This window comes from Lissotriton helveticus (assembly GCF_964261635.1).
Source record: "Lissotriton helveticus chromosome 1_1 unlocalized genomic scaffold, aLisHel1.1 SUPER_1_unloc_1, whole genome shotgun sequence".
Lineage (NCBI taxonomy): Eukaryota > Metazoa > Chordata > Amphibia > Caudata > Salamandridae > Lissotriton > Lissotriton helveticus.
Window position 1 is genome coordinate 1,125,025 of NW_027611648.1, and position 11,238 is coordinate 1,136,262.

Below are 11,238 nucleotides of genomic sequence, written 5' to 3' on the forward strand. Positions count from 1 at the left end.
AATGCACAGACTATTGCAAAGCAATGCACAGAGACTATTGCAAAGCAATACACAGAATATTGCAAAGCAATGCACAGAGACTATTGCAAAGCAATGCACAGACTATTGCAAAGCAATGCACAGGCTATTGCAAAGCAATGCACAGAGGCTATTGTAAAGCAATGCAAAGAGACTATTGCAAAGCAATGCACAGACTATTGCAAAGCAATGCACAGAGGCTATTGCAAAGCAATGCAAAGAGACTATTGCAAAGCAATGCAAAGAGACTATTGCAAAGCAATGCACAGACTATTGCAAAGCAATGCAAAGAGACTATTGCAAAGCAATGCACAGACTATTGCAAAGCAATGCACAGACTATTGCAAAGCAATGCAAAGAGACTATTGCAAAGCAATGCACAGATTATTGCAAAGCAATGCACAGACTATTGCAAAGCAATGCACAAACTACTGCAAAGCAATGCAAAGAGACTATTGCAAAGCAATGCAAAGAGACTATTGCAAAGCAATGCACAGACTATTGCAAAGCAATGCACAGAGACTATTGCAAAGCAATGCACAGACTATTGCAATGCAATGCACAGAGACTATTGCAAAGCAATGCACGGAGACTTTTGCAAAGCAATGCACAGACTATTGCAAAGCAATGCACAGACTATTGCAAAGCAATGCACAGACTATTGCAAAGCAATGCACAGAGACTATTGCAAAGCAATGCACAGACTATTGCAAAGCAATGCACAGAGACTATTGCAAAGCAATGCACAGAGACTATTGCAAAGCAATGCACAGACTATTGCAAAACAATGCACAGAGGCTATTGCAAGGCAATGCACAGAGACTATTGCAAAGCAATGCACAGACTATTGCAAAGCAATGCACAGACTATTGCAAAGCAATGCACAGACTATTGCAAACCAATGCACAGATTATTGCAAAGCAATGCAAAGACTATTGCAAAGCAATGCACAGACTATTGCAAAGCAATGCACAGACTATTGCAACGCAATGCAAAGAGACTATTGCAAAGCAATGCAGAGACTATTGCAAAGCAATGCACAAACTATTGCAAAGCAATGCACAGAGACTATTGCAAAGCAATGCACAAACTATTGCAATGCAATGCACAGAGACTATTGCAAAGCAATGCACGGAGACTTTTGCAAAGCAATGCACAGACTTGCAAAGCAATGCACAGACTATTGCAAAGCAATGCACAGAGACTATTACAAAGCAATGCACAGAGACTATTGCAAAGCAATGCACAGACTATTGCAATGCAAAGCACAGAGACTATTGCAAAGCAATGCACGGAGACTTTTGCAAAGCAATGCACAGACTATTGCAAAGCAATGCACAGAGACTATTGCAAAGCAATGCACAGAGACTATTGCAAAGCAATGCACAGACTATTGCAAAGCAATGCACAGAGACTATTTCAAAGCAATGCACAGACTATTGCAAAGCAATGCACAGACTATTGCAAACCAATGCACAGAGACTATTGCAAAGCAATGCACAGACTATTGCAAAGCAATGCAGAGACTATAGCAAAGCAATGCACGGAGGCTATTGTAAAGCAATGCATAGAGACTATTGCAAAGCAATGCACAGACTATTGCAAAGCAATGCACAGAGACTATTGCAAAGCAATGCACAGAGACTATTTTAAAGCAATGCACAGAGACTATTGCAAAGCAATGCACAGACTATTGCAAAGCAATGCACAGACTATTGCAAAGCAAAGCAAAGAGACTATTGCAAAGCAATGCACAGATTATTGCAAAGCAATGCACAGACTATTGCAAAGCAATGCATAGAGACTATTGCAAAGCAATGCACAGACTATTGCAAAGCAATGCACAGACTATTGCAAAGCAATGCAAAGAGACTATTGCAAAGCAAGGCAAAGAGACTATTGCAAAGCAATGCACAGACTATTGCAAAGCAATGCAAATAGACTATTGCAAAGCAATACACAGACTATTGCAAAGCAATGCACAGACTATTGCAAAGCAATGCAAAGACTATTGCAAAGCAATGCACAGACTATTGCAAAGCAATGCACAGACTATTGCAAAGCAATGCACAGAGACTATTGCAAAGCAATGCACAGAGACTATTGCAAAGCAATGCACAGACTATTGCAAAGCAATGCACAAACTATTGCAAAGCAATGCACAGGCTATTGCAAAGCAATGCACAGAGGCTATTGTAAAGCAATGCAAAGAGACTATTGCAAAGGAATGCACAGATTATTGTAAAGCAATGCACAGACTATTGCAAAGCAATGCACAGACTATTGCAAACCAATGCACAGATTATTGCAAAGCAATGCACAGACTATTGCAAAGCAATGCACAGACTATTGCAAAGCAATGCACAGACTATTGCAACGCAATGCAAAGAGACTATTGCAAAGCAATGCAGAGACTATTGCAAAGCAATGCACAAACTATTGCAAATTATTGCAAAGAGACTATTGCAAAGCAATGCAAAGAGACTATTGCAAAGCAATGCACAGACGATTGCAAAGCAATGCACAGAGACTATTGCAAAGCAATGCACAGACTATTGCAATGCAATCCACAGAGACTATTGCAAAGCAATGCACGGAGACTTTTGCAAAGCAATGCACAAACTATTGCAAAGCAATGCACAGACTATTGCAAAGCAATGCACAGAGACTATTGCAAAGCAATGCACAGAGACTATTGGAAAGCAATGCACAGACTATTGCAAAGCAATGCACAGAGACTATTGCAAAGCAATGCACAGAGAATATTGCAAAGCAATGCACAGACTATTGCAAAGCAATGCACAGAGGCTATTGCAAAGCAATGCACAGAGACTATTGCAAAGCAGTGCACAGACTATTGCAAAGCAATGCACAGAGACTATTGCAAAGCAATGCACAGAGACTATTGGAAAGCAATGCACAGACTATTGCAAAGCAATGCACAGAGACTATTGCAAAGCAATGCACAGAGAATATTGCAAAGCAATGCACAGACTATTGCAAAGCAATGCACAGAGGCTATTGCAAAGCAATGCACAGAGACTATTGCAAAGCAGTGCACAGACTATTGCAAAGCAATGCACAGAGACTATTGCTAAGCAATGCACAGACTATTGCAAAGCAATGCAGAGACTATTGCAAAGCAATGCACGGAGGCTATTGTAAAGCAATGCATAGAGACTATTGCACAGACTATTGCAAAGCAATGCACAGAGACTATTGCAAAGCAATGCACAGAGACTATTTTAAAGCAATGCACAGAGACTATTGCAAAGCAATGCACAGACTATTGCAAAGCAATGCACAGACTATTGCAAAGCAAAGAGACTATTGCAAAGCAATGCACAGATTATTGCAAAGCAATGCACAGACTATTACGAAGCAATGCACAGAGACTATTGCAAAGCAATGTACAGACTATTGCAAAGCAATGCACAGACTATTGCAAAGCAATGCAAAGAGACTATTGCAAAGCAAGGCAAAGAGACTATTGCAAATCAATGCACAGACTATTGCAAAGCAATGCAAAGAGACAATTGTAAAGCAATGCAAATAGACTATTTCAAAGCAATGCACAGACTATTGCAAAGCAATGCACAGACTATTGCAAAGCAATGCAAAGACTATTGCAAAGCAATGCACAGACTATTGCAAAGCAATGCACAGACTATTGCAAAGCAATGCACGGAGACTATTGCAAAGCAATGCACGGAGACTATTGCAAAGCAATGCACAGAGACTATTGCAAAGCAATGCACGGAGACTATTGCAAAGCAATGCACAGACTATTGCAAAGCAATGCACAAACTATTGCAAAGCAATGCACAGGCTATTGCAAAGCAATGCACAGAGGCTATTGTAAAGCAATGCAAAGAGACTATTGCAAAGCAATGCACAGACTATTGCAAAGTAATGCACAGAGGCTATTGCAAAGCAATGCAGAGAGGCTATTGCAAATCAATGCCAAGAGAGACTATTGAAAAGCAATGCACAGACTATTGCAAAGCAATGCACAGACTATTGCAAAGCAATGCAAAGAGATTATTGCAAAGCAATGCACAGACTATTGCAAAGCAATGCACAGAGACTATTGCAAAGCAATGCACAGACTTTTGCAAAGCAATGCACAGACTATTGCAAAGCAATGCACAGACTATTGCAAAGCAATGCAAAGAGACTATTGCAAAGCAAGGCAAAGAGACTATTGCAAAGCAATGCACAGACTATTGCAAAGCAATGCACAGAGACTGTTGCAAATCAATGCACAGAGGATATTGCAAAGCAATGCAAAGAGACTATTGCAAAGCAATGCACAGACTATTGCAAAGCAATGCACAGACTATTGCAAAGCAATGCAAAGAGACTATTGCAAAGCAATGCACAGATTATTGCAAAGCAATGCACAGACTATTGCAAAGCAATGCACAGACTATTGCAAAGCAATGCACAGACTATTGCGAAGCAATGCAAAGAGACTATTGCAAAGCAAAGCACAGACTATTGCAAAGCAATGCGCAGACTATTGCAAAGCAATGCAAAGAGACTATTGCAAAGCAATGCACAGATTATTGCAAAGCAATGCACAGACTATTGCAAAGCAATGCACAGACTATTGCAAAGCAATGCAGACAATTGCAACGAAATGCAAAGAGACTATTGCAAAGCAATGCACAGACTATTGCAAAGCAATGCATAGACTATTGCAAAGCAATGCAAAGAGACTATTGCAAAGCAATGCAAAGAGACTATTGCAAAGTAATGCCCAGACTATTGCAAAGCAATGCACAGAGGCTATTGCAAAGCAATGCACAGAGGCTATTGCAAAGCAATGCAAAGAGACTATTGCAAAGCAATGCACAAACTATTGCAAAGCAATGCACAGGCTATTGCAAAGCAATGCACAGAGGCTATTGTAAAGCAATGCAAAGAGACTATTGCAAATCAATGCACAGATTATTGCAAAGCAATGCACAGACTATTGCAAAGCAATGCACAGACTATTGCAAACCAATGCACAGATTATTGCAAAGCAATGCACAGACTATTGCAAAGCAATGCACAGTCTATTGCAAAGCAATGCACAGACTATTGCAACGCAATGCAAAGAGACTATTGCAAAGCAATGCAGAGACTATTGCAAAGCAATGCACAAACTATTGCAAAGCAATGCAAAGAGACTATTGCAAAGCAATGCAAAGACACTATTGCAAAGCAATGCACAGACTATTGCAAAGCAATGCACAGAGACTATTGCAAAGCAATGCACAGACTATTGCAAAGCAATGCACAGAGACTATTGCAAATCAATGCACAGAGACTATTGCAAAGCAATGCACAGACTATTGCAAAGCAATGCACAGACTATTGCAGAGCAATGCAAAGAGACTATTGCAAAGCAATGCACAGATTATTGCAAAGCAATGCACAGAGACTATTGCAAAGCAATGCACAGACTATTGCAAAGCAATGCACAGAATATTGCAAAGCAATGCGAAGAGACTATTGCAAAGCAATGCACAGACTATTGCAAAGTAATGCACTGAGACTATTGCAAAGAATTGCATAGAGATTATTGCAAAGCAATGCACAGACTATTGCAAAGCAATGCATATAGACTATTGCAAAGCAATGCATAGAGACTATTGCAAAGCAATGCACAGACTATTGCAAAGCAATGCACAGACTATTGCAAAGCAATGCACAGAGGCTATTGCAAAGCAATGCACAGACATTATTGCAAAGCAATGCACAGACTATTGCAAAGCAATGCACAGACTATTGCAAAGCAATGCAAAGACTATTGCAAAGCAATGCAGAGACTATTGCAAAGCAATGCACAGACTATTGCAAAGCAATGCACAGAGACTATTGCAAAGCAATACACAGAATATTGCAAAGCAATACACAGAGACTATTGCAAAGCAATGCACAGACTATTGCAAAGCAATGCTCAGACTATTGCAAAGCAATGCACAGGCTATTGCAAAGCAATGCACGGAGGCTATTGTAAAGCAATGCATAGAGACTATTGCACAGACTATTGCAAAGCAATGCACAGAGACTATTGCAAAGCAATGCACAGAGACTATTTTAAAGCAATGCACAGAGACTATTGCAAAGCAATGCACAGACTATTGCAAAGCAATGCACAGACTATTGCAAAGCAAAGAGACTATTGCAAAGCAATGCACAGATTATTGCAAAGCAATGCACAGACTATTACGAAGCAATGCACAGAGACTATTGCAAAGCAATGTACAGACTATTGCAAAGCAATGCACAGACTATTGCAAAGCAATGCAAAGAGACTATTGCAAAGCAAGGCAAAGAGACTATTGCAAATCAATGCACAGACTATTGCAAAGCAATGCAAAGAGACAATTGTAAAGCAATGCAAATAGACTATTTCAAAGCAATGCACAGACTATTGCAAAGCAATGCACAGACTATTGCAAAGCAATGCAAAGACTATTGCAAAGCAATGCACAGACTATTGCAAAGCAATGCACAGACTATTGCAAAGCAATGCACAGAGACTATTGCAAAGCAATGCACGGAGACTATTGCAAAGCAATGCACAGAGACTATTGCAAAGCAATGCACGGAGACTATTGCAAAGCAATGCACAGACTATTGCAAAGCAATGCACAAACTATTGCAAAGCAATGCACAGGCTATTGCAAAGCAATGCACAGAGGCTATTGTAAAGCAATGCAAAGAGACTATTGCAAAGCAATGCACAGACTATTGCAAAGTAATGCACAGAGGCTATTGCAAAGCAATGCAGAGAGGCTATTGCAAATCAATGCCAAGAGAGACTATTGAAAAGCAATGCACAGACTATTGCAAAGCAATGCACAGACTATTGCAAAGCAATGCAAAGAGATTATTGCAAAGCAATGCACAGACTATTGCAAAGCAATGCACAGAGACTATTGCAAAGCAATGCACAGACTTTTGCAAAGCAATGCACAGACTATTGCAAAGCAATGCACAGACTATTGCAAAGCAATGCAAAGAGACTATTGCAAAGCAAGGCAAAGAGACTATTGCAAAGCAATGCACAGACTATTGCAAAGCAATGCACAGAGACTGTTGCAAATCAATGCACAGAGGATATTGCAAAGCAATGCAAAGAGACTATTGCAAAGCAATGCACAGACTATTGCAAAGCAATGCACAGACTATTGCAAAGCAATGCAAAGAGACTATTGCAAAGCAATGCACAGATTATTGCAAAGCAATGCACAGACTATTGCAAAGCAATGCACAGACTATTGCAAAGCAATGCACAGACTATTGCGAAGCAATGCAAAGAGACTATTGCAAAGCAAAGCACAGACTATTGCAAAGCAATGCGCAGACTATTGCAAAGCAATGCAAAGAGACTATTGCAAAGCAATGCACAGAATATTGCAAAGCAATGCACAGACTATTGCAAAGCAATGCACAGACTATTGCAAAGCAATGCAGACAATTGCAACGAAATGCAAAGAGACTATTGCAAAGCAATGCACAGACTATTGCAAAGCAATGCATAGACTATTGCAAAGCAATGCAAAGAGACTATTGCAAAGCAATGCAAAGAGACTATTGCAAAGTAATGCCCAGACTATTGCAAAGCAATGCACAGAGGCTATTGCAAAGCAATGCACAGAGGCTATTGCAAAGCAATGCAAAGAGACTATTGCAAAGCAATGCACAAACTATTGCAAAGCAATGCACAGGCTATTGCAAAGCAATGCACAGAGGCTATTGTAAAGCAATGCAAAGAGACTATTGCAAATCAATGCACAGATTATTGCAAAGCAATGCACAGACTATTGCAAAGCAATGCACAGACTATTGCAAACCAATGCACAGATTATTGCAAAGCAATGCACAGACTATTGCAAAGCAATGCACAGTCTATTGCAAAGCAATGCACAGACTATTGCAACGCAATGCAAAGAGACTATTGCAAAGCAATGCAGAGACTATTGCAAAGCAATGCACAAACTATTGCAAAGCAATGCAAAGAGACTATTGCAAAGCAATGCAAAGACACTATTGCAAAGCAATGCACAGACTATTGCAAAGCAATGCACAGAGACTATTGCAAAGCAATGCACAGACTATTGCAAAGCAATGCACAGAGACTATTGCAAATCAATGCACAGAGACTATTGCAAAGCAATGCACAGACTATTGCAAAGCAATGCACAGACTATTGCAGAGCAATGCAAAGAGACTATTGCAAAGCAATGCACAGATTATTGCAAAGCAATGCACAGAGACTATTGCAAAGCAATGCACAGACTATTGCAAAGCAATGCACAGAATATTGCAAAGCAATGCGAAGAGACTATTGCAAAGCAATGCACAGACTATTGCAAAGTAATGCACTGAGACTATTGCAAAGAATTGCATAGAGATTATTGCAAAGCAATGCACAGACTATTGCAAAGCAATGCATATAGACTATTGCAAAGCAATGCATAGAGACTATTGCAAAGCAATGCACAGACTATTGCAAAGCAATGCACAGAGGCTATTGCAAAGCAATGCACAGACATTATTGCAAAGCAATGCACAGACTATTGCAAAGCAATGCACAGACTATTGCAAAGCAATGCAAAGACTATTGCAAAGCAATGCAGAGACTATTGCAAAGCAATGCACAGACTATTGCAAAGCAATGCACAGAGACTATTGCAAAGCAATACACAGAATATTGCAAAGCAATACACAGAGACTATTGCAAAGCAATGCACAGACTATTGCAAAGCAATGCTCAGACTATTGCAAAGCAATGCACAGGCTATTGCAAAGCAATGCACAGAGGCTATTGTAAAGCAATGCAAAGAGACTATTGCAAAGCAATGCACAGACTATTGCAAAGCAATGCACAGAGGCTATTGCAAAGCAATGCAAAGAGACTATTGCAAAGCAATGCACAGACTATTGCAAAGCAATGCACAGACTATTGCAAAGCAATGCACAGACTATTGCAAAGCAATGCAAAGAGACTATTGCAAAGCAATGCACAGATTATTGCAAAGCAATGCACAGACTATTGCAAAGCAATGCACAGACTATTGCAAAGCAACGCACAGACTATTGCAAAGCAATGCAAAGAGACTATTGCAAAGCAATGCAAAGAGACTATTGCAAAGCAATGCACAGACTATTGCAAAGCAATGCACAGAGACTATTGCAAAGCAATGCACAGACTATTGCAAAGCAATGCAAAGAGACTATTGCAAAGCAATGCACAGATTATTGCAAAGCAATGCACAGACTATTGCAAAGCAATGCACAGACTATTGCAAAGCAATGCACAGACTATTGCAACACAATGCAAAGAGACTATTGCAAAGCAATGCACAGACTATTGCAAAGCAATGCACAGAGGCTATTGCAAAGCCATGCACAGAGACTATTGCAAAGCAATGCACAGACTATTGCAAAGCAATGCACAGACTATTGCAAAGCAATGCAAAGAGACTATTGCAAAGCAATGCACAGATTATTGCAAAGCAATGCACAGACTATTGCAAAGCAATGCATAGAGACTATTGCAAAGCAATGCACAGACTATTGCAAAGCAATGCACAGAGGCTATTGCAAAGCAATGCACAGAGGCTATTGCAAAGCAATGCACAGAGACTATTGCAAAGCAATGTACAGACTATTGCAAAGCAATGCAAAGACTATTGCAAAGCAATGCACAGAGACTATTGCAAAGCAATGCACAGACTATTGCAAAGCAATGCACATAGGCTATTGTAAAGCAATGCAAAGAGACTATTGTAAAGCAATGCACAGACTATTGCAAAGCAATGCACAGACTATTGCAAAACAATGCACAGAGGCCATTGCAAAGCAATGCAAAGAGACTATTGGAAAGCAATGCACAGACTATTGCAAAGCAATGCACAGACTATTGCAAAACAATGCACAGACCATTGCAAAGCAATGCAAAGAGACTATTGCAAAGCAATGCGCAGACTATTGCAAAGCAATGCAAAGAGACTATTGCAAAGCAATGCACAGATTATTGCAAAGCAATGCACAGACTATTGCAAAGCAATGCACAGACTATTGCAAAGCAATGCAGACAATTGCAACGAAATGTAAAGAGACTATTGCAAAGCAATTCACAGACTATTGCAAAGCAATGCATAGACTATTGCAAAGCAATGCAAAGAGACTATTGCAAAGCAATGCAAAGAGACTATTGCAAAGTAATGCCCAGACTATTGCAAAGCAATGCACAGAGGCTATTGCAAAGCAATGCACAGAGGCTATTGCAAAGCAATGCAAAGAGACTATTGCAAAGCAATGCACAAATTATTGCAAAGCAATGCACAGGCTATTGCAAAGCAATGCACAGAGGCTATTGTAAAGCAATGCAAAGAGACTATTGCAAATCAATGCACAGATTATTGCAAAGCAATGCACAGACTATTGCAAAGCAATGCACAGACTATTGCATACCAATGCACAGATTATTGCAAAGCAATGCACAGACTATTGCAAAGCAATGCACAGTCTATTGCAAAGCAATGCACAGACTATTGCAACGCAATGCAAAGAGACTATTGCAAAGCAATGCAGAGACTATTGCAAAGCAATGCACAAACTATTGCAAAGCAATGCAAAAAGACTATTGCAAAGCAATGCAAAGACACTATTGCAAAGCAATGCACAGACTATTGCAAAGCAATGCACAGAGACTATTGCAAAGCAATGCACAGACTATTGCAAAGCAATGCACAGAGACTATTGCAAATCAATGCACAGAGACTATTGCAAAGCAATGCACAGACTATTGCAAAGCAATGCACAGACTATTGCAGAGCAATGCAAAGAGACTATTGCAAAGCAATGCACAGATTATTGCAAAGCAATGCACAGAGACTATTGCAAAGCAATGCACAGACTATTGCAAAGCAATGCACAGAATATTGCAAAGCAATGCGAAGAGACTATTGCAAAGCAATGCACAGACTATTGCAAAGTAATGCACTGAGACTATTGCAAAGAATTGCATAGAGATTATTGCAAAGCAATGCACAGACTATTGCAAAGCAATGCATATAGACTATTGCAAAGCAATGCATAGAGACTATTGCAAAGCAATGCACAGACTATTGCAAAGCAATGCACAGACTATTGCAAAGCAATGCACAGAGGCTATTGCAAAGCAATAAACAGACATTATTGCAAAGCAATGCA